The sequence below is a fragment of the Lissotriton helveticus genome, chromosome 12 (assembly GCF_964261635.1).
Source record: "Lissotriton helveticus chromosome 12, aLisHel1.1, whole genome shotgun sequence".
NCBI lineage: Eukaryota > Metazoa > Chordata > Amphibia > Caudata > Salamandridae > Lissotriton > Lissotriton helveticus.
This window is the reverse complement of record NC_136073.1, coordinates 97,213,742-97,238,243: the sequence shown is the minus strand read 5'-3', so window position 1 is coordinate 97,238,243 and position 24,502 is coordinate 97,213,742. Positions and strand designations below refer to the sequence as shown.

The following is a 24,502-nucleotide window of genomic DNA, read 5'->3' as shown; positions in this document are numbered from 1 at the left end:
GGGAGCTCCGGTGGTCCTCACCGTGCCTGAGGCCCAGCCGGGGTCCCCGAGCCCTGCCCGGCGTGGGCAGGCAGCAGCCCTACCACGAAGGCTCGGGGTGGGAAGCAGGGAGTCCTTTCGTTCCCGGCCACCTGGTTGCACCTTTCCCCTCGGCCATCTGGTCGCACGCAATGCTATCCAAAAGGGCGACCAGATGGCCAAACCTCCCTGGAAGTCCCTATGAGGTGCCATTTGCCTCCCCGATCCCAGCGAGGGCTCCAGGAGGTCGGGTACTTTTACGCCTTGGGTCCCCTCTGTCAACTCGTGTGCACAGATTACAAGAAAGGGGGGTAATTTTCCTCCGGATTACTAGGGGTAAGGGTATGCCCGGACACCCCTGGAAGGCTGGTGGTTCTCTGCCAGGGGGACCAGATGGGCTATGCCTGGGTAACAACACCCGGGGCTTCCCTCCTCCAGGCCAACGGCATGTCAAAGTGCCCAGGACGGGCTCCATGCGTCCCGGGCAGTCGTCCCCCGGGTCTCCAGGCCAACGGCATGAGCGAGTGCCCAGGTCGGGCTCCATGCGCCCCGGGCAGTCGTCCCCCGGGTCTCCAGGCCAACGGCATGAGCGAGTGCCCAGGTCGGGCTCCATGCTTCCCGGGCAGTCGTCCCCCGGGTCTCAAGGCCGATGGCATGTCAAAGTGCCCAGGATGGGCTCCATGCGTCCCGGGCATTCCTCCCCCCGGGCGTCCGTCGCTCCCTTCTCCGGGCCGACGGCAGGTCAGATTGCCCAGGACGGGCTCCATGGGTCCCGGGCATTCCTCCGCTGGGTGTCCGGCTCTCCCTTCCCCGGGCCAACGGCTTGTCAGAGTGCCCAGGATGGGCTCCACGGGCCCCGGACGTCCGGGGCTCCCTTCCCCGGGCCAACGGCATGCCAGAATGCCCAGGACGGGCTCCACGAGTCCCGGGCGTCCGGGGCTCCCTTCCCTGGGACAACGGCTTGTCAGAGTGCCCAGGACGGGCTCCACGGGTCCCGGGCATCTTGGGCTCCCTTCCCCGGGCCAACGGCATGCCAGAGTGCCCAGGACGGGCTCCACGAGTCCCCGGCGTCCGGGGCTCCCTTCCCCGGGACAACGGCTTGTCAGAGTGCCCAGGACGGGCTCCACGGGTCCCGGGCATCTGGGGCTCCCTTCCCCGTGCCAACGGCATGCCAGAGTGCCCAGGACGGGCTCCACGAGTCCCCGGCGTCCGGGGCTCCCTTCCCCGGGACACCGGCTTGTCAGAGTGCCCATGACGGGCTCCACGGGTCCCGGGTATCTGGGACTCCCTTCCCTGGGCCAACGGCATGCCGGAGTTCCCAGGACAGGCTCCACGGGTCCCGGGCGTCCGGGGCTCCCTTCCCCGGTCCGACGGCTTGTCAGAGTGCCCAGGACGGGCTCCACGGCTCCCGGGCGTCCGGGGTTCCCTTCCCCGGGTCAGCAGAAAGTCAGAGTGCCCAGGACGAGTTCCACGGGTCCCGGGCAGTCCTCCCCCGGGCGTCCGGGGCTCCCTTCCCCGGGCCGTCGGCAGGTCAGAGTGCCCAGGACGGGCTCCATGGGTCCCGGGCAGTCCTCCCCCCGGGCGTCCGGGGCTCCCTTCCCCGGGCAGACGGCAGGTCAGAGTGCCCAGGACGGGCTCCACGGGTCCCGGGCAGTCCTCCCCCCGGGCGTCCGGCGCTCCCTTCTCCAGGCCGATGGCAGGTCAGAGTGACCAGGACGGGCTCCACGGGTCCCGGGCAGTCCTCTCCCGGGCGTACGTGGTTGTCCGACAGATTCGGGCAGATGTGCTTTTACGAACCGGATCGGAATCGGCCCAAATAATAATAATAATAATAATAATCCACATTTGTAAGGCGCACAATCACCCGTAAGGGTCTCTAGGCGCTAGGGGCCGTTGGGAAGATTAAGCAAGCTATTGCCCAGAGTCAAATGGTGCTGGGCTAATCTGCGGCCGGTGCCGGGGATCGAACCCTGATCTCTGGGATGCTCGAGGGTTACTACGCGCTCTACAAAAACCTTAAATAAAAAAATCTCCAGATTCCGGAGTCAGCCGCCCTAGCCGCGGCGCCAGCTATTTCCCAGAGTCACCTGGTGCTGGGCTAATCTGCCGCCGGTGCCGGGGATCGAACCGTGATCTCCAGATTCCGGAGTCAGCCTCCCTAGCCGCGGCGCCAGCTATTTCCCAGAGTCACGTGGTGCTGGGCTAATCTGCGGCCGGTGCCGGGGATCGAACCCTGATCTCTGGGATGCTCGAGGGTTACTACGCGCTCTACAAAAACCTTAAATAAAAAAATCTCCAGATTCCGGAGTCAGCCGCCCTAGCCGCGGCGCCAGCTATTTCCCAGAGTCACCTGGTGCTGGGCTAATCTGCCGCCGGTGCCGGGGATCGAACCGTGATCCCCAGATGGGGATATCCCAAAAATCTGGCATGGATACGGCCCGCCAGGACTGGTTTGGGCACCCCTGATCTAAAGTGTTTGAGTAGAGAAGTCTGTGAACTTATAAAAGAATATGAAAGTGAAAAAGCAATATTCTCTTGAACACCATAAAGAAAAGTCTTTCAAAGTAAAGACCCAAGGGGGTGCTGTGGCTTAGCTGGTTAAAGCGCCTGTCTAGTAAACCGGAGATCCTGAGTTCAACTCTCAGCAGCGCCTTGCATTTCTCTTTGTTATATAACAAATCAATTTCATTAGGTCCTATTCTGATACAATTAAAATATAAAAGTCTGATTCATCTTACTGTTGAACAGATCATCTTAAACCTCATAAAAACCAAAGTATTTTCAAAATTATAGAGTGAATACTGTTGTTGCAAAATAAAAAAAGAGTTATCTATGAGAAAGACGTATATGACATTACTACCTCTATTTGAGCTATATTAATGCCTTCATGAAAAAAAAAATATAATGTATTCAAGAAATAACATTGGGTTTTATAAGAGTACCTGTTTATTAAAACATATTAATACTTGTTTAGTGATTGAGTATCTTATTGTGTTTAAGATTACAGTACATATAAAGAAGAATTTATAGCAGGGAACAAAATTTCATCATCAGCAGTAGATTTTTTATGTATTTTTTGCTATTGACTTTGGTGCTGTGGCTTAGTGGTTAAAGCGCCTGTCTCGTAAACAGGAAATCCTGAGTTCAAATCTCAGTAGCACCTAACTGTTTTCTCCATGCTTTAGGAATATTTTTCATCAAACAAGTATTGAATACATTTTAAGAATTAAACGTCTGGTTCTATGAACTTTAGAATAAGTTATCATAAAATGAAATAAAATTCTTGGTATTGTGAAGATTTTTATAGGAATGCATTGACTGAAATATCGAAAAGTAAATGACAAAGAACAAGATAGAGCCGTATGATCACTCTATTGTTGAGTTCAACTAATCCACTCTTCGGCAAGGTATATTTTAAAATTCTATGAATAGGGTAAACTTCAAATTAGAGAGGTGTTTTTGAATAAGTGAAGCGTCTTCATCTAAAGTGTTTGAGTAGAGAAGTCTGTGAACTTATAAAAGAATATGAAAGTGAAAAAGCAATATTCTCTTGAACTCCATAAAGAAAAGTCTTTCAAAGTAAAGACTAAAGGGGGTGCTGTGGTTTAGCTGGTTAAAGCGCCTGTCTAGTAAACAGGAGATCCTGAGTTCAACTCTCAGCAGCGCCTTGCTTTTCTCTTTGTTATATAACAAATCAATTTCATTAGGTCCTATTCTGATACAATTAAAATATAAAAGTCTGATTCATCTTACTGTTGAACAGATCATCTTAAACCTCATAAAAACCAAAGTATTTTCATGATTATAGAGTGAATACTGTTGTTGCAAAATAAAAAAGACATATCTATGAGAAAGACGTATATGACATTACTACCTCGATTTGAGCTATATTAATGCCTTCATAAAAAAAAATATAATGTATTCAAGAAATAACATTGGGATTTATAAGAGTACCTGTTTATTAAAACATATTAATACTTGTTTAGTGATTGAGTATCTTATTGTGTTTAAGATTACAGTACATATAAAGAAGAATTTATAGCAGGGAACAAAATTTCATCATCAGCAGTAGATTATTTATGTATTTTTTGCTATTGACTTTGGTGCTGTGGCTTAGTGGTTAAAGCGCCTGTCTCGTTAACAGGAAATCCTGAGTTCAAATCTCAGTAGCACCTAACTGTTTTCTCCATGCTTTAGGAATATTTTTCATCAAACAAGTATTGAATACATTTTAAGAATTAAACGTCTGGTTCTATGAACTTTAGAATAAGTTATCATAAAATGAAATAAAATACTTGGTATTGTGAAGATTTTTATAGGAATGCATTGACTGAAATATCGAAAAGTAAATGACAAAGAACAAGATAGAGACGTATGATCACTCTATTGTTGAGTTCAACTAATCCACTCTTCGGCAAGGTATATTTTAAAATTCTATGAATAGGGTAAACTTCAAATTAGAGAGGTGTTTTTGAATAAGTGAAGCGTCTTCATCTAAAGTGTTTGAGTAGAGAAGTCTGTGAACTTATAAAAGAATATGAAAGTGAAAAAGCAATATTCTCTTGAACACCATAAAGAAAAGTCTTTCAAAGTAAAGACTAAAGGGGGTGCTGTGGCTTAGCTGGTTAGAGCGCCTGTCTAGTAAACAGGAGATCCTGAGTTCAACTCTCAGCAGCGCCTTGCTTTTCTCTTTATTATATAACAAATCAATTTCATTAGGTACTATTCTGATACAATTAAAATATAAACGTCTGATTCATATTACTGTTGAACAGATCATCTTCAACCTCCTTAAAGCCAAAGTATTTTCAAGATTATAGAGTGAATACTGTTATTGCAAAATAAAAAAAGACATATCTATGAGAAAGACGTAGATGACATTACTACCTCGATTTGAGCTATATTAATGCCTTCATTAAAAAAAAAATGTCATGTATTCAAGAAATAACATTGGGTTTTATAAGAGTACCTGTTTATTGAAACATATTAATACTTGTTTAGTGATTGAGTATCTTATTGTGTTTAAGATTACAGTACATATAAAGAAGAATTTATAGAAGGAAACAAAATTTCATCATCAACAATAGATTATTTATGTATTTTTTGTTATTGAGGTTGGTGTTGTGGCTTAGTGGTTAAAGCGCCTGTCTCGTAAACAGGAAATCCTGAGTTCAAATCTCAATAGCACCTAACTGTTTTCTCCATGCTTTAGGAATATTTTTCATCAAACAAGTATTGAATACATTTTAAGAATCAAACGTCTGGTTCTATGAACTTTAGAATAAGTTATCATAAAATGAAATAAAATACTTGGTATTGTGAAGATTTTTATAGGAATGCATTGACTGAAATATCGAAAAGTAAATGACAAAGAACAAGATAGAGACGTATGATCACTCTATTGTTGAGTTCAACTAATCCACTCTTCGGCAAGGTATATTTTAAAATTCTATGAATAGGGTAAACTTCAAATTAGAGAGGTGTTTTTGAATAAGTGAAGCGTCTTCATCTAAAGTGTTTGAGTAGAGAAGTCTGTGAACTTATAAAAGAATATGAAAGTGAAAAAGCAATATTCTCTTGAACACCATAAAGAAAAGTCTTTCAAAGTAAAGACTCAAGGGGGTGCTGTGGCTTAGCTGGTTAAAGCGCCTGTCTAGTAAACAGGAGATCCTGAGTTCAACTCTCAGCAGCGCCTTGCTTTTCTCTTTGTTATGTAACAAATCAATTTCATTAGGTCCTATTCTGATACAATTAAAATATAAAAGTCTGATTCATCTTACTGTTGAACTGATCATCTTAAACCTCATAAAAACCAAAGTATTTTCAAGATTATAGAGTGAATACTGTTGTTGCAAAATAAAAAAAGACATATCTATGAGAAAGACGTATATGACATTACTACCTCTATTTGAGCTATATTAATGCTTTCATGAAAAAAAAATTATAAAGTATTCAAGAAATACCCTTGGGTTTTATAAGAGTACCTGTTTATTAAAACATATTAATACTTGTTTAGTGATTGAGTATCTTATTGTGTTTAAGATTACAGTACATATAAAGAAAAATGTATAGCAGGGAACAAAATTTCATCATCAGCAGTAGATTATTTATGTATTTTTTGCTGTTGACGTTGGTGCTGTGGCTTAGTGGTTAAAGCGCCTGTCTCGTAAACAGGATATCCTGAGTTCAAATCTCAGTAGCACCTAACTGTTTTCTCCATGCTTTAGGAATATTTTTCATCAAACAAGTATTGAATACATTTTAAGAATTAAACGTCTGGTTCTATGAACTTTAGAATAAGTTATCATAAAATGAAATAAAATACTTGGTATTGTGAAGATTTTTATAGGAATGCATTGACTGAAATATCGAAAAGTAAATGACAAAGAACAAGATAGAGCCGTATGATCACTCTATTGTTGAGTTCAACTAATCCACTCTTCGGCAAGGTATATTTTAAAATTCTATGAATAGGGTAAACTTCAAATTAGAGAGGTTTTTCTGAATAAGTGAAGCGTCTTCATCTAAAGTGTTTGAGTAGAGAAGTCTGTGAACTTATAAAAGAATATGAAAGTGAAAAAGCAATATTCTCTTGAACACCATAAAGAAAAGTCTTTCAAAGTAAAGACTCAAGGGGGTGCTGTGGCTTAGCTGGTTAAAGCGCCTGTCTAGTAAACAGGAGATCCTGAGTTCAACTCTCAGCAGCGCCTTGCTTTTCTCTTTGTTATATAACAAATTAATTTCATTAGGTCCTATTCTGATACAATTAAAATATAAAAGTCTGATTCATCTTACTGTTGAACAGATCATCTTAAACCTCATAAAAACCAAAGTATTTTCAAGATTATAGAGTGAATACTGTTGTTGCAAAATAAAAAAAGACATATCTATGAGAAAGACGTATATGACATTACTACCTCGATTTGAGCTATATTAATGCCTTCATGAAAAAAAAAATATAATGTATTCAAGAAATAACATTGGGTTTTATAAGAGTACCTGTTTATTGAAACATATTAATACTTGTTTAGTGATTGAATATCTTATTGTGTTTAAGATTACAGTACATATAAAGAAGAATTTATAGCAGGAAACAAAATTTCATCATCAGCAGTAGATTATTTATGTATTTTTTACTATTGACGTTGGTGCTGTGGCTTAGTGGTTAAAGCGCCTGTCTCGTAAACAGGAAATCCTGAGTTTAAATCTCAAGAGCACCTAACTGTTTTCTCCATGCTTTAGGAATATTTTTCATCAAACAAGTGTTAAATACATTTTAAGAATTAAACGTCTGGTTCTATGAAAATTAGAATAAGTTATCATAAAATGAAATAAAATACTTGGTATTGTGAAGATTTTTATAGGAATGCATTGACTGAAATATCGAAAAGTAAATGACAAAGAACAAGATAGAGCCATATGATCACTCTATTGTTGAGTTCAACTAATCCACTCTTCGGCAAGGTATATTTTAAAATTCTATGAATAGGGTGAACTTCAAATTAGAGAGGTGTTTTTGAATAAGTGAAACGTCTTCATCTAAAGTGTTTGAGTAGAGAAGTCTGTGAACTTATAAAAGAATATGAAAGTGAAAAAGCAATATTCTCTTGAACACCATAAAGAAAAGTCTTTCAAAGTAAAGACCCAAGGGGGTGCTGTGGCTTAGCTGGTTAAAGCGCCTGTCTAGTAAACCGGAGATCCTGAGTTCAACTCTCAGCAGCGCCTTGCATTTCTCTTTGTTATATAACAAATCAATTTCATTAGGTCCTATTCTGATACAATTAAAATATAAAAGTCTGATTCATCTTACTGTTGAACAGATCATCTTAAACCTCATAAAAACCAAAGTATTTTCAAAATTATAGAGTGAATACTGTTGTTGCAAAATAAAAAAAGACATATCTATGAGAAAGACGTATATGACATTACTACCTCGATTTGAGCTATATTAATGCCTTCATGAAAAAAAATATATAATGTATTTAAGAAATAACATTGGGTTTTATAAGAGTACCTGTTTATTAAAACATATTAATACTTGTTTAGTGATTGAGTATCTTATTGTGTTTAAGATTACAGTACATATAAAGAAGAATTTATAGCAGGAAACAAAATTTCATCATCAGCAGTAGATTATTTATGTATTTTTAGTTATTGACGTTGGTGCTGTGGCTTAGTGGTTAAAGCGCCTGTCTCGTAAACAAGAAATCCTGAGTTCAAATCTCAGTAGCACCTAACTGTTTTCTCCATGCTTTATGAATATTTTTCATCAAACAAATGTTGAATACAATTTAAGAATAAACGTCTGGTTCTATGAACTTTAGAATAAGTTATCATAAAATGAAATAAAATACTTGGCATTGTGAAGATTTTTATAGGAATGCATTGACTGAAATATCGAAAAGTAAATGACAAAGAACAAGATAGAGCCGTATGATCACTCTATTGTTGAGTTCAACTAATCCACTCTTCGGCAAGGTATATTTTAAAATTCTATGAATAGGGTAAACTTCAAATTAGAGAGGTGTTTTTGAATAAGTGAAGCTTCTTCATCTAAAGTGTTTGAGTAGAGAAGTCTGTGAACGTATAAAAGAATATGAAAGTGAAAAAGCAATATTCTCTTGAACACCATAAAGAAAAGTCTTTCAAAGTGAAGACTCAAGGGGGTGCTGTGGCTTAGCTGGTTAAAGCGCCTGTCTAGTAAACAGGAGACCCTGAGTTCAACTCTCAGCAGTGCCTTGCTTTTCTCTTTGTTATATAACAAATTAATTTCATTCGGTCCTATTCTGATACAATTAAAATATAAAAGTCTGATTCATCTTACTGTTGAACAGATCATCTTAAACCTCATAAAAACCAAAGTATTTTCAAGATTATAGAGTGAATACTGTTGTTGCAAAATAAAAAAAGACATATCTATGAGAAAGACGTATATGACATTACTACCTCGATTTGAGCTATATTAATGCCTTCATGAAAAAAAAATATAATGTATTCAAGAAATAACATTGGGTTTTGTAAGAGTACCTGTTTATTGAAACATATTAATACTTGTTTAGTGATTGAGTATCTTATTGTGTTTAAGATTACAGTACATATAAAGAAGAATTTATAGCAGGAAACAAAATTTCATCATCAGCAGTAGATTATTTATGTATTTTTTACTATTGACATTGGTGCTGTGGCTTAGTGGTTAAAGCGCCTGTCTCGTAAACAGGAAATCCTGAGTTCAAATCTCAGTAGCACCTAACTGTTTTCTCCATGCTTTAGGAATATTTTTCATCAAACAAGTGTTAAATACATTTTAAGAATTAAATGTCTGGTTCTATTAAAATTAGAATAAGTTATCATAAAATGAAATAAAATACTTGGTATTGTGAAGATTTTTATAGGAATGCATTGACTGAAATATTGAAAAGTAAATGACAAAGAACAAGATAGAGCCGTATGATCACTCTATTGTTGAGTTCAACTAATCCACTCTTCGGCAAGGTATATTTTAAAATTCTATGAATAGGGTGAACTTCAAATTAGAGAGGTGTTTTTGAATAAGTGAAACGTCTTCATCTAAAGTGTTTGAGTAGAGAAGTCTGTGAACTTATAAAAGAATATGAAAGTGAAAAAGCAATATTCTCTTGAACACCATAAAGAAAAGTCTTTCAAAGTAAAGACTCAAGGGGGTGCTGTGGCTTAGCTGGTTAAAGCGCCTGTCTAGTAAACAGGAGACCCTGAGTTCAACTCTCAGCAGCGCCTTGCTTTTCTCTTTGTTATATAACAAATTAATTTCATTAGGTCCTATTCTGATACAATTAAAATATAAAAGTCTGATTCATCTTACTGTTGAACAGATCATCTTAAACCTCATAAAAACCAAAGTATTTTCAAGATTATAGAGTGAATACTGTTGTTGCAAAATAAAAAAAGACATGTCTATGAGAAAGACGTATATGACATTACTACCTCGATTTGAGCTATATTAATGCCTTCATGAAAAAAAAAATATAATGTATTCAAGAAATAACATTGGGTTTTGTAAGAGTACCTGTTTATTGAAACATATTAATACTTGTTTAGTGATTGAGTATCTTATTGTGTTTAAGATTACAGTACATATAAAGAAGAATTTATAGCAGGAAACAAAATTTCATCATCAGCAGTAGATTATTTATGTATTTTTTACTATTGACGTTGGTGCTGTGGCTTAGTGGTTAAAGCGCCTGTCTTGTAAACAGGAAATCCTGAGTTCAAATCTCAGTAGCACCTAACTGTTTTCTCCATGCTTTAGGAATATTTTTCATCAAACAAGTGTTAAATACATTTTAAGAATTAAACGTCTGGTTCTATGAAAATTAGAAAAAGTTATCATAAAATGAAATAAAATACTTGGTATTGTGAAGATTTTTATAGGAATGCATTGACTGAAATATCGAAAAGTAAATGACAAAGAACAAGATAGAGCCGTATGATCACTCTATTGTTGAGTTCAACTAATCCACTCTTCGGCAAGGTATATTTTAAAATTCTATGAATAGGGTGAACTTCAAATTAGAGAGGTGTTTTTGAATAAGTGAAACGTCTTCATCTAAAGTGTTTGAGTAGAGAAGTCTGTGAACTTATAAAAGAATATGAAAGTGAAAAAGCAATATTCTCTTGAACACCATAAAGAAAAGTCTTTCAAAGTTAAGACTCAAGGGGGTGCTGTGGCTTAGCTGGTTAGAGCGCCTGTCTAGTAAACAGGAGATCCTGAGTTCAACTCTCAGCAGCGCCTTGCTTTTCTCTTTTTTATATAACAAATCAATTTCATTAGTTACTATTCTGATACAATTAAAATATAAACGTCTGATTCATCTTACTGTTGAACAGATCATCTTCAACCTCATAAAAGCCAAAGTATTTTTAAGATTATAGTGAATACTGTTATTGCAAAATAAAAAAAGACATATCTATGAGAAAGACGTAGATGACATTACTACCTCGATTTGAGCTATATTAATGCCTTCATGAAAAAAAATATATAATGTATTCAAGAAATAACATTGGGTTTTGTAAGAGTACCTGCTTATTGAAACATATTAATACTTGTTTAGTGATTGAGTATCTTATTGTGTTTAAGATTACAGTACATATAAAGAAGAATTTATAGCAGGAAACAAAATTTCATCATCAGCAGTAGATTATTTATGTATTTTTCACTATTGACGTTGATGCTGTGGCTTAGTGGTTAAAGCGCCTGTCTCGTAAACAGGAAATCCTGAGTTCAAATCTCAGTAGCACCTAACTGTTTTCTCCATGCTTTAGGAATATTTTTCATCAAACAAGTGTTAAATACATTTTAAGAATTAAACGTCTGGTTCTATGAAAATTAGAAAAAGTTATCATAAAATGAAATAAAATACTTGGTATTGTGAAGATTTTTATAGGAATGCATTGACTGAAATATCGAAAAGTAAATGACAAAGAACAAGATAGAGCCGTATGATCACTCTATTGTTGAGTTCAACTAATCCACTCTTCGGCAAGGTATATTTTAAAATTCTATGAATAGGGTGAACTTCAAATTAGAGAGGTGTTTTTGAATAAGTGAAACGTCTTCATCTAAAGTGTTTGAGTAGAGAAGTCTGTGAACTTATAAAAGAATATGAAAGTGAAAAAGCAATATTCTCTTGAACACCATAAAGAAAAGTCTTTCAAAGTAAAGACTCAAGGGGGTCCTGTGGCTTAGCTGGTTAAAGCGCCTGTCTAGTAAACCGGAGATCCTGAGTTCAACTCTCAGCAGCGCCTTGCTTTTCTCTTTGTTATATAACAAATCAATTTCATTAGGTCCTATTCTGATACAATTAAAATATAAAAGTCTGATTCATCTTACTGTTGAACAGATCATCTTAAACCTCATAAAAAGCAAAGTATTTTCAAAATTATAGAGTGAATACTGTTGTTGCAAAATAAAAAAAGACATATCTATGAGAAAGCCGTATATGACATTACTACCTCGATTTGAGCTATATTAATGCCTTCATGAAAAAAAAATATAATGTATTTAAGAAATAACATTGGGTTTTATAAGAGTACCTGTTTATTAAAACATATTAATACTTGTTTAGTGATTGAGTATCTTATTGTGTTTAAGATTACAGTACATATAAAGAAGAATTTATAGCAGGAAACAAAATTTCATCATCAGAAGTAGATTATTTATGTATTTTTAGCTATTGACGTTGGTGCTGTGGCTTAGTGTTTTAAGCGCCTGTCTCGTAAACAGGAAATCCTGAGTTCAAATCTCAGTAGCACCTAACTGTTTTCTCCATGCTTTAGGAATATTTTTCATCAAACAAATGTTGAATACAATTTAAGAATAAACGTCTGGTTCTATGAACTTTAGAATAAGTTATCATAAAATGAAATAAAATACTTGGCATTGTGAAGATTTTTATAGGAATGCATTGACTGAAATATCGAAAAGTAAATGACAAAGAACAAGATAGAGACGTATGATCACTCTATTGTTGAGTTCAACTAATCCACTCTTCGGCAAGGTATATTTTAACATTCTATGAATAGGGTAAACTTCAAATTAGAGAGGTGTTTTTGAATAAGTAAAGCGTCTTCATCTAAAGTGTTTGAGTAGAGAAGTCTGTGAACTTATAAAAGAATATGAAAGTGAAAAAGCAATATTCTCTTGAACACCATAAAGAAAAGTCTTTCAAAGTAAAGACTCAAGGGGGTGCTGTGGCTTAGCTGGTTAAAGCGCCTGTCTAGTAAACAGGAGATCCTGAGTTCAACTCTCAGCAGCGCCTTGCTTTTCTCTTTGTTATATAACAAATCAATTTCATTAGGTCCTATTCTGATACAATTAAAATATAAAAGTCTGATTCATCTTACTGTTGAACAGATCATCTTAAACCTCATAAAAACCAAAGTATTTTCAAGATTATAGAGTGAATACTGTTGTTGCAAAATAAAAAAAGACATATCTATGAGAAAGACATATATGACATTACTACCTCTATTTGAGCTATATTAATGCCTTCATGAAAAAAAAAATATAATGTATTCAAGAAATAACATTGGGTTTTATAAGAGTACCTGTTTATTAAAACATATTAATACTTGTTTAGTGATTGAGCATCTTATTTTGTTTAAGATTACAGTACATATAAAGAAGAATTTATAGCAGGGAACAAAATTTCATCATCAGCAGTAGATTATTTATGTATTTTTTGCTATTGATGTTGGTGTTGTGGCTTAGTGGTTAAAGCGCCTGTCTCGTAAACAGGAAATCCTGAGTTCAAATCTCAGTAGCACCTAACTGTTTTCTCCATGCTTTAGGAATATTTTTCATCAAACAAGTATTGAATACATTTTAAGAATTAAACGTCTGGTTCTATGAACTTTAGAATAAGTTATCATAAAATTAAATAAAATACTTGGTATTGTGACGATTTTTATAGGAATGCATTGACTGAAATATCGAAAAGTAAATGACAAAGAACAAGATAGAGACGTATGATCACTCTATTGTTGAGTTCAACTAATCCACTCTTCGGCAAGGTATATTTTAAAATTCTATGAATAGGGAAAACTTCAAATTAGAGAGGTGTTTTTGAATAAGTGAAGCGTCTTCATCTAAAGTGTTTGAGTAGAGAAGTCTGTGAACTTATAAAAGAATATGAAAACGAAAAAGCAATATTCTCTTGAACCCATAAAGAAAAGTCTTTCAAAGTTAAGACTCAAGGGGGTGCTGTGGCTTAGCTGGTTAGAGCGCCTGTCTAGTAAACAGGAGATCCTGAGTTCAACTCTCAGCAGCACCTTGCTTTTCTCTTTATTATATAACAAATCAATTTCATTAGGTACTATTCTGATACAATTAAAATATAAACGTCTGATTCATCTTACTGTTGAACAGATCATCTTCAACCTCATAAAAGCCAAAGTATTTTCAAGAATATAGAGTGAATACTGTTATTGCAAAATAAAAAAAGACATATCTATGAGAAAGACATAGATGACATTACTACCTCGATTTGAGCTATATTAATGCCTTCATTAAAAAAAAATGTAATGTATTCAAGAAATAACATTGGGTTTTATAAGAGTACCTGTTTATTAAAACATATTAATACTTGTTTAGTGATTGAGTATCTTATTGTGTTTAAGATTACAGTACATATAAAGAAGAATTTATAGCAGGAAACAAAATTTCATCATCAGCAGTAGATTATTTTTGTATTTTTTGCTATTGACGTTGGTGCTGTGGCTTAGTGGTTGAAGCGCCTGTCTCGTAAACAGGAAATCCTGAGTTCAAATCTCAGTAGCACCTAACTGTTTTCTCCATGCTTTAGGAATATTTTTCATCAAACAAGTATTGAATACATTTTAAGAATTAAACGTCTGGTTCTATGAACTTTAGAATAAGTTATCATAAAATGAAATAAAATACTTGGTATTGTGAAGATTTTTATAGGAATGCATTGACTGAAATATCGAAAAGTAAATGACAAAGAACAAGATAGAGACGTATGATCACTCTATTGTTGAGTTCAACTAATCCACTCTTCGGGAAGGTATATTTTAAAATTCTATGAATAGGGTAAACTTCAAATTAGAGAGGTGTTTTTGAATAAGTGAAGTGTCTTCATCTAAAGTGTTTGAGTAGAGAAGTCTGTGAACTTATAAAAGAATATGAAAGTGAAAAAGCAATATTCTCTGGAACACCATAAAGAAAAGTCTTTCAAAGTAAAGACTCAAGGGGGTGCTGTGGCTTAGCTGGTTAAAGCGCCTGTCTAGTAAACAGGAGATCCTGAGTTCAACTCTCAGCAGTGCCTTGCTTTTCTCTTTGTTATATAACAAATCAATTTCATTAGGTCCTATTCTGATACAATTAAAATATAAAAGTCTGATTCATCTTACTGTTGAACAGATCATCTTAAACCTCATAAAAACCAAAGTATTTTCAAGATTATAGAGTGAATACTGTTGTTGCAAAATAAAAAAAGACATATCTATGAGAAAGACGTATATGACATTACTACCTCGATTTGAGCTATATTAATGCCTTCATGAAAAAAAAATATAATGTATTCAAGAAATAACATTGGGTTTTATAAGAGTACCTGTTTATTAAAACATATTAATACTTGTTTAGTGATTGAGTATCTTATTGTGTTTAAGATTACAGTACATATAAAGAAGAATTTCTAGCAGGGAACAAAATTTCATCATCAGCAGTAGATTATTTATGTATTTTTTGCTATTGATGTTGGTGCTGTGGCTTAGTGATTAAAGCGCCTGTCTCGTAAACAGGAAATCCTGAGTTCAAATCTCAGTAGCACCTAACTGTTTTCTCCATGCTTTAGGAATATTTTTCATCAAACAAGTATTGAATACATTTTAAGAATTAAACGTCTGGTTCTATGAACTTCAGAATAAGTTATCATAAAATGAAATAAAATACTTGGTATTGTGAAGATTTTTATAGGAATGCATTGACTGAAATATCCAAAAGTAAATGACAAAGAACAAGATAGAGCCGTATGATCACTCTATTGTTGAGTTCAACTAATCCACTCTTCGGCAAGGTATATTTCAAAATTCTATGAATAGGGTAAACTTCAAATTAGAGAGGTGTTTTTGAATAAGTGAAGCTTCTTCATCTAAAGTGTTTGAGTAGAGAAGTCTGTGAACTTATAAAAGAATATGAAAGTGAAAAAGCAATATTCTCTTGAACACCATAAAGAAAAGTCTTTCAAAGTAAAGACTCAAGGGGGTGCTGTGGCTTAGCTGGTTAAAGCGCCTGTCTAGTAAACAGGAGATCCTGAGTTCAACTCTCAGCAGCGCCTTGCTTTTCTCTTTGTTATATAACAAATCAATTTCATTAGGTCCTATTCTGATACAATTAAAATATAAAAGTCTGATTCATCTTACTGTTGAACAGATCATCTTAAACCTCATAAAAACCAAAGTATTTTCAAGATTATAGAGTGAATACTGTTGTTGCAAAATAAAAAAAGACATATCTATGAGAAAGACGTATATGACATTACTACCTCTATTTGAGCTATATTAATGCCTTCATGAAATTTTTTTTATAAAGTATTCAAGAAATACCATTGGGTTTTATAAGAGTACCTGTTTATTAAAACATATTAATACTTGTTTAGTGATTGAGTATCTTATTGTGTTTAAGATTACAGTACATATAAAGAAAAATTTATAGCAGGGAACAAAATTTCATCATCAGCAGTAGATTATTTATGTATTTTTTGCTGTTGACGTTGGTGCTGTGGCTTAGTGGTTAAAGCGCCTGTCTCGTAAACAGGATATCCTGAGTTCAAATCTCAGTAGCACCTAACTGTTTTCTCCATGCTTTAGGAATATTTTTCATCAAACAAGTATTGAATACATTTTAAGAATTAAACGTCTGGTTCTATGAACTTTAGAATAAGTTATCATAAAATGAAATAAAATACTTGGTATTGTGAAGATTTTTATAGGAATGCATTGACTGAAATATCGAAAAGTAAATGACAAAGAACAAGATAGAGCCGTATGACCACTCTATTGTTGAGTTCAACTAATCCACTCTTCGGCAAGGTATATTTTAAAATTCTATCAATAGGGAAAACTTCAAATTAGAGAGGTGTTTTTGAATAAGTGAAGCGTCTTCATCTAAAGTGTTTGAGTAGAGAAGTCTGTGAACTTACAAAAGAATATGAAAGTGAAAAAGCAATATTCTCTTGAACACCATAAAGAAAAGTCTTTCAAAGTTAAGACTCAAGGGCGTGCTGTGGCTTAGCTGGTTAAAGCACCTGTCTAGTAAACAGGAGATCCTGAGTTCAACTCTCAGCAGCGCCTTGCTTTTCTCTTTATTATATAACAAATCAATTTCATTAGGTACTATTCTGATACAATTAAAATATAAAAGTCTGATTCATCTTACTGTTGAACAGATCATCTTCAACCTCATAAAAGCCAAAGTATTTTCAAGATTATAGAGTGAATACTGTTATTGCAAAATAAAATAAGACATATCTATGAGAAAGACATAGATGACATTACTTCCTCGATTTGAGCTATATTAATGCCTTCATGAAAAAATAATGTAATGTATTCAAGAAATAACATTGGGTTTTATAAGAGTACCAGTTTATTAAAACATATTAATACTTGTTTAGTGATTGAGTATCTTTTTGTGTTTAAGATTACAGTACATATAAAGAAGAATTTATAGCAGGAAACAAAATTTCATCATCAACAATAGATTATTTATGTATTTTTTGTTATTGACGTTGGTGGTGTGGCTTAGTGGTTAAAGCGCCTGTCTCATAAACAGGAAATGCTGAGTTCAAATCTCAGCAGCACCTAACTGTTTTCTCCATGCTTTAGGAATATTTTTCATCAAACAAATGTTGAATACAATTTAAGAATAAACGTCTGGTTCTATGAACTTCAGAATAAGTTATCATAAAATGAAATAAAATACTTGGCATTGTGAAGATTTTTATAGGAATGCATTGACTGAAATATCGAAAAGTAAATGACAAAGAACAAGATAGAGCCGTATGATCACTCTATTGTTGAGTTCAACTAATCCACTCTTCGGCAAGGTATATTTTAAAATTCTATGAATAGGGTAAACTTCAAATTAGAGAGGTGTTTTTGAATAAGTGAAGCTTCTTCATCTAAAGTGTTTGAGTAGAGAAGTCTGTGAACTTATAAAAGAATATGAAAGTGAAAAAGCAATATTCTCTTGAACACCATAAAGAAAAGTCTTTCAAAGTAAAGACTCAAGGGGGTGCTGTGGCTTAGCTGGTTAAAGCGCCTGTCTAGTAAGCAGGAGATCCTGAGTTCAACTCTCAGCAGCGCCTTGCTTTTCTCTTTGTTATATAACAAATTAATTTCATTAGGTCCTATTCTGATACAATTAAAATATAAAAGTCTGATTCATCTTACTGTTGAACAGATCATCTTAAACCTCATAAAAACCAAAGTATTTTCAAGATTATAGAGTGAATACTGTTGTTGCAAAATAAAAAAAGACATATCTATGAGAAAGACGTATATGACATTACTACTTCGATTTGAGCTATATTAATGCCTTCATGAAAAAAAAAATATAATGTATTCAAGAAATAACATTGGGTTTTATAAGAGTACCTGTTTATTGAAACATATTAATACTTGTTTAGTGATTGAGTATCTTATTGTGTTTAAGATTACAGTACATATAAAGAAGAATTAATAGCAGGAAACAAAATTTCATCATCAGCAGTAGATTATTTATGTATTTTTTACTATTGACGTTGGTGCTGTGGCTTAGTGGTTAAAGCGCCTGTCTCGTAAACAGGAAATCCTGAGTTCAAATCTCAATAGACCCTAACTGTTTTCTCCATGCTTTAGGAATATTTTTCATCAAACAAGTATTGAATCCATTTTAAGAATTAAACGTCTGGTTCTATGAACTTTAGAATAAGTTATCATAAAATGAAATAAAATACTTGGTATTGTGAAGATTTTCATAGGAATGCATTGACTGAAATATCGAAAAGTAAATGACAAAGAACAAGATAGAGACGTATGATCACTCTATTGTAAAGTACAACTAATCCACTCTTCGGCAAGGTATATTTTAAAATTCTATGAATAGGGTAAACTTCAAATTAGAGAGGTGTTTTTGAATAAGTGAAGCGTCTTCATCTAAAGTGTTTGAGTAGAGAAGTCTGTGAACTTATAAAAGAATATGAAAGTGAAAAAGCAATATTCTCTTGAACACCATAAAGAAAAGTCTTTCAAAGTAAAGACTCAAGGGGGTGCTGTGGCTTAGCTGGTTAAAGCGCCTGTCTAGTAAACAGGAGATCCTGAGTTCAACTCTCAGCAGCGCCTTGCTTTTCTCTTTGTTATATAACAAATCAATTTCATTAGGTCCTATTCTGATACAATTAAAATATAAAAGTCTGATTCATCTTACTGTTGAACAGATCATCTTAAACCTCATAAAAACCAAAGTATTTTCAAGATTATAGAGTGAATACTGTTGTTGCAAAATAAAAAAAGACATATCTATGAGAAAGACGTATATGACATTACTACCTCGATTTGAGCTATATTAATGCCTTCATGAAAAAAAATATAATGTATTCAAGAAATAACATTGGGTTTTATAAGAGTACCTGTTTATTAAAACATATTAATACTTGTTTAGTGATTGAGTATCTTATTGTGTTTAAGATTACAGTACATATAAAGAAAAATTTATAGCAGGGAACAAAATTTCATCATCAGCAGTAGATTATTTATGTATTTTTTGCTATTGACGTTGGTGCTGTGGCTTAGTGGTTAAAGCGCCTGTCTCGTAAACAGGATATCCTGAGTTCAAATCTCAGTAGCACCTAACTGTTTTCTCCATGCTTTAGGAATATTTTTCATCAAACAAGTATTGAATACATTTTAAGAATTAAACGTCTGGTTCTATGAACTTTAGAATAAGTTATCATAAAATGAAATAAAATACTTGGTATTGTGAAGATTTTTATAGGAATGCATTGACTGAAATATCGAAAAGTAAATGACAAAGAACAAGATAGAGCCGTATGACCACTCTATTGTTGAGTTCAACTAATCCACTCTTCGGCAAGGTATATTTTAAAATTCTATCAATAGGGAAAACTTCAAATTAGAGAGGTGTTTTTGAATAAGTGAAGCGTCTTCATCTAAAGTGTTTGAGTAGAGAAGTCTGTGAACTTACAAAAGAAAATGAAAGTGAAAAAGCAATATTCTCTTGAACACCATAAAGAAAAGTCTTTCAAAGTTAAGACTCAAGGGCGTGCTGTGGCTTAGCTGGTTAAAGCACCTGTCTAGTAAACAGGAGATCCTGAGTTCAACTCTCAGCAGCGCCTTGCTTTTCTCTTTATTATATAACAAATCAATTTCATTAGGTACTATTCTGATACAATTAAAATATAAAAGTCTGATTCATCTTACTGTTGAACAGATCATCTTAAACCTCATAAAAACCAAAGTATTTTCAAGATTATAGAGTGAATACTGTTGTTGCAAAATAAAAAAAGACATATCTATGAGAAAGACATAGATGACATTACTTCCTCGATTTGAGCTATATTAATGCCTTCATGAAAAAATAATGTAATGTATTCAAGAAATAACATTGGGTTTTATAAGAGTACCAGTTTATTAAAACATATTAATACTTGTTTAGTGATTGAGTATCTTTTTGTGTTTAAGATTACAGTACATATAAAGAAGAATTTATAGCAGGAAACAAAATTTCATCATCAACAATAGATTATTTATGTATTTTTTGTTATTGACGTTGGTGGTGTGGCTTAGTGGTTAAAGCGCCTGTCTCATAAACAGGAAATGCTGAGTTCAAATCTCAGCAGCACCTAACTGTTTTCTCCATGCTTTAGGAATATTTTTCATCAAACAAATGTTGAATACAATTTAAGAATAAACGTCTGGTTCTATGAACTTCAGAATAAGTTATCATAAAATGAAATAAAATACTTGGCATTGTGAAGATTTTTATAGGAATGCATTGACTGAAATATCGAAAAGTAAATGACAAAGAACAAGATAGAGCCGTATGATCACTCTATTGTTGAGTTCAACTAATCCACTCTTCGGCAAGGTATATTTTAAAATTCTATGAATAGGGTAAACTTCAAATTAGAGAGGTGTTTTTGAATAAGTGAAGCTTCTTCATCTAAAGTGTTTGAGTAGAGAAGTCTGTGAACTTATAAAAGAATATGAAAGTGAAAAAGCAATATTCTCTTGAACACCATAAAGAAAAGTCTTTCAAAGTAAAGACTCAAGGGGGTGCTGTGGCTTAGCTGGTTAAAGCGCCTGTCTAGTAAGCAGGAGATCCTGAGTTCAACTCTCAGCAGCGCCTTGCTTTTCTCTTTGTTATATAACAAATTAATTTCATTAGGTCCTATTCTGATACAATTAAAATATAAAAGTCTGATTCATCTTACTGTTGAACAGATCATCTTAAACCTCATAAAAACCAAAGTATTTTCAAGATTATAGAGTGAATACTGTTGTTGCAAAATAAAAAAAGACATATCTATGAGAAAGACGTATATGACATTACTACTTCGATTTGAGCTATATTAATGCCTTCATGAAAAAAAAAATATAATGTATTCAAGAAATAACATTGGGTTTTATAAGAGTACCTGTTTATTGAAACATATTAATACTTGTTTAGTGATTGAGTATCTTATTGTGTTTAAGATTACAGTACATATAAAGAAGAATTAATAGCAGGAAACAAAATTTCATCATCAGCAGTAGATTATTTATGTATTTTTTACTATTGACGTTGGTGCTGTGGCTTAGTGGTTAAAGCGCCTGTCTCGTAAACAGGAAATCCTGAGTTCAAATCTCAATAGACCCTAACTGTTTTCTCCATGCTTTAGGAATATTTTTCATCAAACAAGTATTGAATCCATTTTAAGAATTAAACGTCTGGTTCTATGAACTTTAGAATAAGTTATCATAAAATGAAATAAAATACTTGGTATTGTGAAGATTTTCATAGGAATGCATTGACTGAAATATCGAAAAGTAAATGACAAAGAACAAGATAGAGACGTATGATCACTCTATTGTAAAGTACAACTAATCCACTCTTCGGCAAGGTATATTTTAAAATTCTATGAATAGGGTAAACTTCAAATTAGAGAGGTGTTTTTGAATAAGTGAAGCGTCTTCATCTAAAGTGTTTGAGTAGAGAAGTCTGTGAACTTATAAAAGAATATGAAAGTGAAAAAGCAATATTCTCTTGAACACCATAAAGAAAAGTCTTTCAAAGTAAAGACTCAAGGGGGTGCTGTGGCTTAGCTGGTTAAAGCGCCTGTCTAGTAAACAGGAGATCCTGAGTTCAACTCTCTGCAGCGCCTTGCTTTTCTCTTTGTTATATAACAAATCAATTTCATTAGGTCCTATTCTGATACAAATAAAATATAAAAGTCTGATTCATCTTACTGTTGAACAGATCATCTTAAACCTCATAAAAACCAAAGTATTTTCAAGATTATAGAGTGAATACTGTTGTTGCAAAATAAAAAAAGACATATCTATGAGAAAGACGTATATGACATTACTACCTCGATTTGAGCTATATTAATGCCTTCATGAAAAAAAATATAATGTATTCAAGAAATAACATTGGGTTTTATAAGAGTACCTGTTTATTAAAACATATTAATACTTGTTTAGTGATTGAGTATCTTATTGTGTTTAAGATTACAGTACATATAAAGAAAAATTTATAGCAGGGAACAAAATTTCATCATCAGCAGTAGATTATTTATGTATTTTTTGCTATTGACGTTGGTGCTGTGGCTTAGTGGTTAAAGTGCCTGTCTCGTAAACAGGATATCCTGAGTTCAAATCTCAGTAGCACCTAACTGTTTTCTCCATGCTTTAGGAATATTTTTCATCAAACAAGTATTGAATACATTTTAAGAATTAAACGTCTGGTTCTATGAACTTTAGAATAAGTTATCATAAAATGAAATAAAATACTTGGTATTGTGAAGATTTTTATAGGAATGCATTGACTGAAATATCGAAAAGTAAATGACAAAGAACAAGATAGAGCCGTATGACCACTCTATTGTTGAGTTCAACTAATCCACTCTTCGGCAAGGTATATTTTAAAATTCTATCAACAGGGAAAACTTCAAATTAGAGAGGTGTTTTTGAATAAGTGAAGCGTCTTCATCTAAAGTGTTTGAGTAGAGAAGTCTGTGAACTTACAAAAGAAAATGAAAGTGAAAAAGCAATATTCTCTTGAACACCATAAAGAAAAGTCTTTCAAAGTTAAGACTCAAGGGCGTGCTGTGGCTTAGCTGGTTAAAGCACCTGTCTAGTAAACAGGAGATCCTGAGTTCAACTCTCAGCAGCGCCTTGCTTTTCTCTTTATTATATAACAAATCAATTTCATTAGGTACTATTCTGATACAATTAAAATATAAAAGTCTGATTCATCTTACTGTTGAACAGATCATCTTCAACCTCATAAAAGCCAAAGTATTTTCAAGATTATAGAGTGAATACTGTTATTGCAAAATAAAATAAGACATATCTATGAGAAAGACATAGATGACATTACTACCTCGATTTGAGCTATATTAATGCCTTCATGAAAAAAAAATGTAATGTATTCAAGAAATAACATTGGGTTTTATAAGAGTACCAGTTTATTAAAACATATTAATACTTGTTTAGTGATTGAGTATCTTTTTGTGTTTAAGATTACAGTACATATAAAGAAGAATTTATAGCAGGAAACAAAATTTCATCATCAACAATAGATTATTTATGTATTTTTTGCTATTGACGTTGGTGGTGTGGCTTAGTGGTTAAAGCGCCTGTCTCATAAACAGGAAATGCTGAGTTCAAATCTCAGCAGCACCTAACTGTTTTCTCCATGCTTTAGGAATATTTTTCATCAAACAAATGTTGAATACAATTTAAGAATAAACGTCTGGTTCTATGAACTTCAGAATAAGTTATCATAAAATGAAATAAAATACTTGGCATTGTGAAGATTTTTATAGGAATGCATTGACTGAAATATCGAAAAGTAAATGACAAAGAACAAGATAGAGCCGTATGATCACTCTATTGTTGAGTTCAACTAATCCACTCTTCGGCAAGGTATATTTTAAAATTCTATGAATAGGGTAAACTTCAAATTAGAGAGGTGTTTTTGAATAAGTGAAGCGTCTTCATCTAAAGTGTTTGAGTAGAGAAGTCTGTGAACTTATAAAAGAATATGAAAGTGAAAAAGCAATATTCTCTTGAACACCATAAAGAAAAGTCTTTCAAAGTAAAGACTCAAGGGGGTGCTGTGGCTTAGCTGGTTAAAGCGCCTGTCTAGTAAACAGGAGATCCTGAGTTCAACTCTCTGCAGCGCCTTGCTTTTCTCTTTGTTATATAACAAATCAATTTCATTAGGTCCTATTCTGATACAATTAAAATATAAAAGTCTGATTCATCTTACTGTTGAACAGATCATCTTAAACCTCATAAAAACCAAAGTATTTTCAAGATTATAGAGTGAATACTGTTGTTGCAAAATAAAAAAAGACATATCTATGAGAAAGACGTATATGACATTACTACCTCGATTTGAGCTATATTAATGCCTTCATGAAAAAAAATATAATGTATTCAAGAAATAACATTGGGTTTTATAAGAGTACCTGTTTATTAAAACATATTAATACTTGTTTAGTGATTGAGTATCTTATTGTGTTTAAGATTACAGTACATATAAAGAAAAATTTATAGCAGGGAACAAAATTTCATCATCAGCAGTAGATTATTTATGTATTTTTTGCTATTGACGTTGGTGCTGTGGCTTAGTGGTTAAAGCGCCTGTCTCGTAAACAGGATATCCTGAGTTCAAATCTCAGTAGCACCTAACTGTTTTCTCCATGCTTTAGGAATATTT

The 24,502-nt window shown here is 34.4% G+C and overlaps 40 non-coding genes across 40 annotated transcripts; all 40 read left to right on the top strand.

Annotated features, from left to right (window-relative positions):
* Window positions 1-2,597: 2,597 nt before the first annotated feature.
* On the top strand, window positions 2,598-2,671 carry TRNAT-AGU (transfer RNA threonine (anticodon AGU)). The gene has a single exon. It is a non-coding gene; the product is annotated as a tRNA-Thr (tRNA).
* A 437-nt stretch (window positions 2,672-3,108) lies between these two features.
* TRNAT-CGU (transfer RNA threonine (anticodon CGU)) lies at window positions 3,109-3,181 on the top strand. The gene has a single exon. It is a non-coding gene; the product is annotated as a tRNA-Thr (tRNA).
* A 431-nt stretch (window positions 3,182-3,612) lies between these two features.
* TRNAT-AGU (transfer RNA threonine (anticodon AGU)) lies at window positions 3,613-3,686 on the top strand. Its single transcript has one exon. It is a non-coding gene; the product is annotated as a tRNA-Thr (tRNA).
* A 434-nt stretch (window positions 3,687-4,120) lies between these two features.
* On the top strand, window positions 4,121-4,193 carry TRNAT-CGU (transfer RNA threonine (anticodon CGU)). The gene has a single exon. It is a non-coding gene; the product is annotated as a tRNA-Thr (tRNA).
* Window positions 4,194-4,624: 431 nt separating this feature from the next.
* On the top strand, window positions 4,625-4,698 carry TRNAT-AGU (transfer RNA threonine (anticodon AGU)). The gene has a single exon. It is a non-coding gene; the product is annotated as a tRNA-Thr (tRNA).
* Window positions 4,699-5,135: 437 nt separating this feature from the next.
* TRNAT-CGU (transfer RNA threonine (anticodon CGU)) lies at window positions 5,136-5,208 on the top strand. The gene has a single exon. It is a non-coding gene; the product is annotated as a tRNA-Thr (tRNA).
* A 431-nt stretch (window positions 5,209-5,639) lies between these two features.
* Window positions 5,640-5,713, top strand: TRNAT-AGU (transfer RNA threonine (anticodon AGU)). The gene has a single exon. It is a non-coding gene; the product is annotated as a tRNA-Thr (tRNA).
* Window positions 5,714-6,150: 437 nt separating this feature from the next.
* TRNAT-CGU (transfer RNA threonine (anticodon CGU)) lies at window positions 6,151-6,223 on the top strand. Its single transcript has one exon. It is a non-coding gene; the product is annotated as a tRNA-Thr (tRNA).
* Window positions 6,224-6,654: 431 nt separating this feature from the next.
* TRNAT-AGU (transfer RNA threonine (anticodon AGU)) lies at window positions 6,655-6,728 on the top strand. Its single transcript has one exon. It is a non-coding gene; the product is annotated as a tRNA-Thr (tRNA).
* A 941-nt stretch (window positions 6,729-7,669) lies between these two features.
* TRNAT-AGU (transfer RNA threonine (anticodon AGU)) lies at window positions 7,670-7,743 on the top strand. The gene has a single exon. It is a non-coding gene; the product is annotated as a tRNA-Thr (tRNA).
* A 437-nt stretch (window positions 7,744-8,180) lies between these two features.
* On the top strand, window positions 8,181-8,253 carry TRNAT-CGU (transfer RNA threonine (anticodon CGU)). Its single transcript has one exon. It is a non-coding gene; the product is annotated as a tRNA-Thr (tRNA).
* Window positions 8,254-8,683: 430 nt separating this feature from the next.
* Window positions 8,684-8,757, top strand: TRNAT-AGU (transfer RNA threonine (anticodon AGU)). The gene has a single exon. It is a non-coding gene; the product is annotated as a tRNA-Thr (tRNA).
* Window positions 8,758-9,193: 436 nt separating this feature from the next.
* On the top strand, window positions 9,194-9,266 carry TRNAT-CGU (transfer RNA threonine (anticodon CGU)). The gene has a single exon. It is a non-coding gene; the product is annotated as a tRNA-Thr (tRNA).
* Window positions 9,267-9,697: 431 nt separating this feature from the next.
* Window positions 9,698-9,771, top strand: TRNAT-AGU (transfer RNA threonine (anticodon AGU)). Its single transcript has one exon. It is a non-coding gene; the product is annotated as a tRNA-Thr (tRNA).
* Window positions 9,772-10,208: 437 nt separating this feature from the next.
* On the top strand, window positions 10,209-10,281 carry TRNAT-UGU (transfer RNA threonine (anticodon UGU)). The gene has a single exon. It is a non-coding gene; the product is annotated as a tRNA-Thr (tRNA).
* Window positions 10,282-10,712: 431 nt separating this feature from the next.
* TRNAT-AGU (transfer RNA threonine (anticodon AGU)) lies at window positions 10,713-10,786 on the top strand. The gene has a single exon. It is a non-coding gene; the product is annotated as a tRNA-Thr (tRNA).
* A 435-nt stretch (window positions 10,787-11,221) lies between these two features.
* Window positions 11,222-11,294, top strand: TRNAT-CGU (transfer RNA threonine (anticodon CGU)). Its single transcript has one exon. It is a non-coding gene; the product is annotated as a tRNA-Thr (tRNA).
* Window positions 11,295-12,235: 941 nt separating this feature from the next.
* Window positions 12,236-12,308, top strand: TRNAT-CGU (transfer RNA threonine (anticodon CGU)). Its single transcript has one exon. It is a non-coding gene; the product is annotated as a tRNA-Thr (tRNA).
* A 430-nt stretch (window positions 12,309-12,738) lies between these two features.
* On the top strand, window positions 12,739-12,812 carry TRNAT-AGU (transfer RNA threonine (anticodon AGU)). The gene has a single exon. It is a non-coding gene; the product is annotated as a tRNA-Thr (tRNA).
* A 437-nt stretch (window positions 12,813-13,249) lies between these two features.
* On the top strand, window positions 13,250-13,322 carry TRNAT-CGU (transfer RNA threonine (anticodon CGU)). Its single transcript has one exon. It is a non-coding gene; the product is annotated as a tRNA-Thr (tRNA).
* Window positions 13,323-13,752: 430 nt separating this feature from the next.
* On the top strand, window positions 13,753-13,826 carry TRNAT-AGU (transfer RNA threonine (anticodon AGU)). The gene has a single exon. It is a non-coding gene; the product is annotated as a tRNA-Thr (tRNA).
* Window positions 13,827-14,262: 436 nt separating this feature from the next.
* TRNAT-CGU (transfer RNA threonine (anticodon CGU)) lies at window positions 14,263-14,335 on the top strand. Its single transcript has one exon. It is a non-coding gene; the product is annotated as a tRNA-Thr (tRNA).
* Window positions 14,336-14,766: 431 nt separating this feature from the next.
* TRNAT-AGU (transfer RNA threonine (anticodon AGU)) lies at window positions 14,767-14,840 on the top strand. Its single transcript has one exon. It is a non-coding gene; the product is annotated as a tRNA-Thr (tRNA).
* A 436-nt stretch (window positions 14,841-15,276) lies between these two features.
* On the top strand, window positions 15,277-15,349 carry TRNAT-CGU (transfer RNA threonine (anticodon CGU)). Its single transcript has one exon. It is a non-coding gene; the product is annotated as a tRNA-Thr (tRNA).
* Window positions 15,350-15,780: 431 nt separating this feature from the next.
* TRNAT-AGU (transfer RNA threonine (anticodon AGU)) lies at window positions 15,781-15,854 on the top strand. The gene has a single exon. It is a non-coding gene; the product is annotated as a tRNA-Thr (tRNA).
* A 437-nt stretch (window positions 15,855-16,291) lies between these two features.
* TRNAT-CGU (transfer RNA threonine (anticodon CGU)) lies at window positions 16,292-16,364 on the top strand. The gene has a single exon. It is a non-coding gene; the product is annotated as a tRNA-Thr (tRNA).
* A 429-nt stretch (window positions 16,365-16,793) lies between these two features.
* Window positions 16,794-16,869, top strand: TRNAT-AGU (transfer RNA threonine (anticodon AGU)). Its single transcript has one exon. It is a non-coding gene; the product is annotated as a tRNA-Thr (tRNA).
* A 436-nt stretch (window positions 16,870-17,305) lies between these two features.
* On the top strand, window positions 17,306-17,378 carry TRNAM-CAU (transfer RNA methionine (anticodon CAU)). The gene has a single exon. It is a non-coding gene; the product is annotated as a tRNA-Met (tRNA).
* A 430-nt stretch (window positions 17,379-17,808) lies between these two features.
* TRNAT-AGU (transfer RNA threonine (anticodon AGU)) lies at window positions 17,809-17,882 on the top strand. Its single transcript has one exon. It is a non-coding gene; the product is annotated as a tRNA-Thr (tRNA).
* Window positions 17,883-18,823: 941 nt separating this feature from the next.
* On the top strand, window positions 18,824-18,897 carry TRNAT-AGU (transfer RNA threonine (anticodon AGU)). The gene has a single exon. It is a non-coding gene; the product is annotated as a tRNA-Thr (tRNA).
* A 435-nt stretch (window positions 18,898-19,332) lies between these two features.
* TRNAT-CGU (transfer RNA threonine (anticodon CGU)) lies at window positions 19,333-19,405 on the top strand. Its single transcript has one exon. It is a non-coding gene; the product is annotated as a tRNA-Thr (tRNA).
* A 429-nt stretch (window positions 19,406-19,834) lies between these two features.
* TRNAT-AGU (transfer RNA threonine (anticodon AGU)) lies at window positions 19,835-19,910 on the top strand. The gene has a single exon. It is a non-coding gene; the product is annotated as a tRNA-Thr (tRNA).
* A 436-nt stretch (window positions 19,911-20,346) lies between these two features.
* TRNAM-CAU (transfer RNA methionine (anticodon CAU)) lies at window positions 20,347-20,419 on the top strand. The gene has a single exon. It is a non-coding gene; the product is annotated as a tRNA-Met (tRNA).
* A 430-nt stretch (window positions 20,420-20,849) lies between these two features.
* Window positions 20,850-20,923, top strand: TRNAT-AGU (transfer RNA threonine (anticodon AGU)). The gene has a single exon. It is a non-coding gene; the product is annotated as a tRNA-Thr (tRNA).
* A 941-nt stretch (window positions 20,924-21,864) lies between these two features.
* On the top strand, window positions 21,865-21,938 carry TRNAT-AGU (transfer RNA threonine (anticodon AGU)). Its single transcript has one exon. It is a non-coding gene; the product is annotated as a tRNA-Thr (tRNA).
* Window positions 21,939-22,373: 435 nt separating this feature from the next.
* On the top strand, window positions 22,374-22,446 carry TRNAT-CGU (transfer RNA threonine (anticodon CGU)). Its single transcript has one exon. It is a non-coding gene; the product is annotated as a tRNA-Thr (tRNA).
* Window positions 22,447-22,875: 429 nt separating this feature from the next.
* TRNAT-AGU (transfer RNA threonine (anticodon AGU)) lies at window positions 22,876-22,951 on the top strand. Its single transcript has one exon. It is a non-coding gene; the product is annotated as a tRNA-Thr (tRNA).
* A 436-nt stretch (window positions 22,952-23,387) lies between these two features.
* On the top strand, window positions 23,388-23,460 carry TRNAM-CAU (transfer RNA methionine (anticodon CAU)). Its single transcript has one exon. It is a non-coding gene; the product is annotated as a tRNA-Met (tRNA).
* A 430-nt stretch (window positions 23,461-23,890) lies between these two features.
* TRNAT-AGU (transfer RNA threonine (anticodon AGU)) lies at window positions 23,891-23,964 on the top strand. The gene has a single exon. It is a non-coding gene; the product is annotated as a tRNA-Thr (tRNA).
* A 435-nt stretch (window positions 23,965-24,399) lies between these two features.
* On the top strand, window positions 24,400-24,472 carry TRNAT-CGU (transfer RNA threonine (anticodon CGU)). Its single transcript has one exon. It is a non-coding gene; the product is annotated as a tRNA-Thr (tRNA).
* Window positions 24,473-24,502: the final 30 nt, after the last annotated feature.